The sequence below is a fragment of the Schistocerca piceifrons genome, unplaced genomic scaffold (genome assembly GCF_021461385.2).
Source record: "Schistocerca piceifrons isolate TAMUIC-IGC-003096 unplaced genomic scaffold, iqSchPice1.1 HiC_scaffold_1205, whole genome shotgun sequence".
Lineage (NCBI taxonomy): Eukaryota > Metazoa > Arthropoda > Insecta > Orthoptera > Acrididae > Schistocerca > Schistocerca piceifrons.
In genome coordinates this window covers 35,001-37,500 of record NW_025727021.1, presented here as the reverse complement: position 1 = coordinate 37,500, position 2,500 = coordinate 35,001, and the positions used below count along the sequence as shown (strand labels likewise).

At 56.2% G+C, this 2,500-nt stretch overlaps 1 non-coding gene across 1 annotated transcript in view; it reads left to right on the top strand.

The window, feature by feature from the left end:
• The first annotated feature begins 2,300 nt into the window (after nt 1-2,300).
• LOC124729350 overlaps nt 2,301-2,500 on the top strand; it is a 1,909-nt gene continuing 1,709 nt past the window's right edge. Inside the window, exon 1 of the ribosomal RNA XR_007007624.1 lies at nt 2,301-2,500. This exon is cut by the window's right edge and continues 1,709 nt beyond it. This is a non-coding gene — a ribosomal RNA (small subunit ribosomal RNA).

Here is a 2,500-nt window from a genome sequence, read left to right as displayed (position 1 = left end):
CCTTAACCTAACCTATGTTGTACCTTAACCTAACCTATGTTGTACCTTAACCTAACCTATGTTGTACCTTAACCTAACCTATGTTGTACCTTAACCTAACCTATGTTGTACCTTAACCTAACCCATGTTGTACCTTAACCTAACCCATGTTGTACCTTAACCTAACCCATGTTGTACCTTAACCTAACCCATGTTGTACCTTAACCTAACCCATGTTGTACCTTAACCTAACCCATGTTGTGCCTCAACCTAACCCATGTTGTGCCTCAACCTAACCCATGTTGTGCCTCAACCTAACCCATGTTGTGCCTTAACCTAACCCATGTTGTGCCTCAACCTAACCCATGTTGTGCCTTAACCTAACCCATGTTGTGCCTTAACCTAACCCATGTTGTGCCTTAACCTAACCCATGTTGTGCCTTAACCTAACCCATGTTGTGCCTTAACCTAACCCATGTTGTGCCTTAACCTAACCCATGTTGTCGCCTTAACGTAACCCACGTTGTCGCCTAAACCTGCTCTGTAATTGTTATACGACTCGTTCAATTACTGTAGTGTTGCCCACCCGCAACCCTCGCAATATAGTTCGCTACTCGCACTGCCCGCACCCCTGTGTATCGCTTCATGTTAAACACCTTGCAAGTCTTGCTCACTTTCCACATGCTCCTGCTGTACACTGTAATGTGGATGGCAGCAGGACGTACATGCCGCCCCTCCCCACGTCCCCACCTTGCCCCCTGCCTTCGCAAGCTGGTTGGTGAGAAGTTTGCATGTTCAATGCCCTTCGCATGCGACGTACTCAGGCTACGTTGTGGTGCGGCCTGTGTCAACTGTCCGCTGATGTCGTACGCGTGAACCACAATCTGTACTGCACATTCGTCCTTATGTACTGAATGATACATCGTGGCACATGTGTGACCGCACAACGACTGCGCCCAAAAACGGCGGACCATACAGTGCAAATATTGTGCACGCAGCTACGTGTCGTCTCCCTATGAGAGCTGGATTGCAGTGTGGTACGCCATAGAGACGTGTGGGAGGAACGGACGCCGTGGATGGCGATCAGCATGAGCTGTCTGTTGATGTATTCGGACCTAGTCGTCTCTCCTCACACACCGTGATGGCATGGTGCACCGCGTTCCATATCTGCGACATGCTACAGAGGCCGGTTGACAGTCGTTCGAGCAATGGACATCGCATACGTACGGGGGCCACCTTCCACGTATTGTCTAGGCGTGCACATTTTGTTGCGTGTATGTGGGCAGACGTAGTGTGGCGTGACACCTGACACAGGCATGCAATAATCGTTGAAGTTGCAAATGGCGATGGACGCCTGCGTTTTCTGGTGAAGTTACGCAAATGAACAAATGGTAACCTGTTGTGGTGCGGTTGTTCTCGCTAGGGGTGAATCGGTGATGGCGACGATAGGTTGAGGTACTAACCGGTTGTTCCAGCGATACCCACCATGCCGACGAAACTGAACGGCATCTGGGTGTGAAGCGATACGCGGCGGTGGCTGGGTGGGACCGTCCCCGGCCGGTGAGGGGGCGCCTCCCGGCGTGCTGGCCGCGCGGTGCGTGGGCGCACGCGCTACAGCCGGCTGGTGGGGGCGGCCAGTGGCAGGCGCGCCGGCCGACGGACGCGGCAGGCGTCGCAGCTGCGCGCCGGCGCACCCTGCGCGCGGCGCCGTGCGGCCAAAGTAGGTCCTCGCGGGCCCGGTGCGAAGCGCGGTGGACATCTTCAGTGTGCTGGTCCGATTGAGGACTGTGTGCGTTGAGGATGCGCCGCCGCCCGGCGCTCGGCGCCGCGACGCCGTCTGCTGCTCGGTCGCCCCAGCGGTTCTCGCTGGTGGTTTGTATCGCAGCTGTGCGGATGTGTTGGCGCGTGCGCTGTGCTGGGAGAGTTCGCTTCGGCACGCAAGTGGGGCTTTTGTCCTTCTGTGGCGCTGGCGTTGGAGCTGCCGGTCACCGTAGGTGGCGCGTGTTGTCTCCCGCCGGCAATGCCACGACAGCACGCTCCCGGGCCTCTGTCGGCAGCGGCAAGCTCAGTTGGGAGCACGGGTGGTCGCACCGAAAGCGTCTACTCGCCTAACTCCGGGCGATTGCGCCTCTCTCGAACCCGACCAAGTACTTGGGACGGCGCTGCGCGCCGCCGGGACCTGAGAGGGTTTCGAGGTGTATTGTGCAGGGGAGCTCAGCCTCCTCCTGTTTGCAGAATGATTGAGCGGACGCTTGCGTGTTCGCGCGGGCCCCCGGGACACACTCCCGGGCGGCCGGCTGCTCAGCTCTAGTTGACGCAGCTCCCTGGTTGATCCTGCCAGTAGTCATATGCTTGTCTCAAAGATTAAGCCATGCATGTCTCAGTACAAGCCGCATTAAGGTGAAACCGCGAATGGCTCATTAAATCAGTTATGGTTCCTTAGATCGTACCCACGTTACTTGGATAACTGTGGTAATTCTAGAGCTAATACATGCAAACAGAGTCCCGACCAGAGATGGAA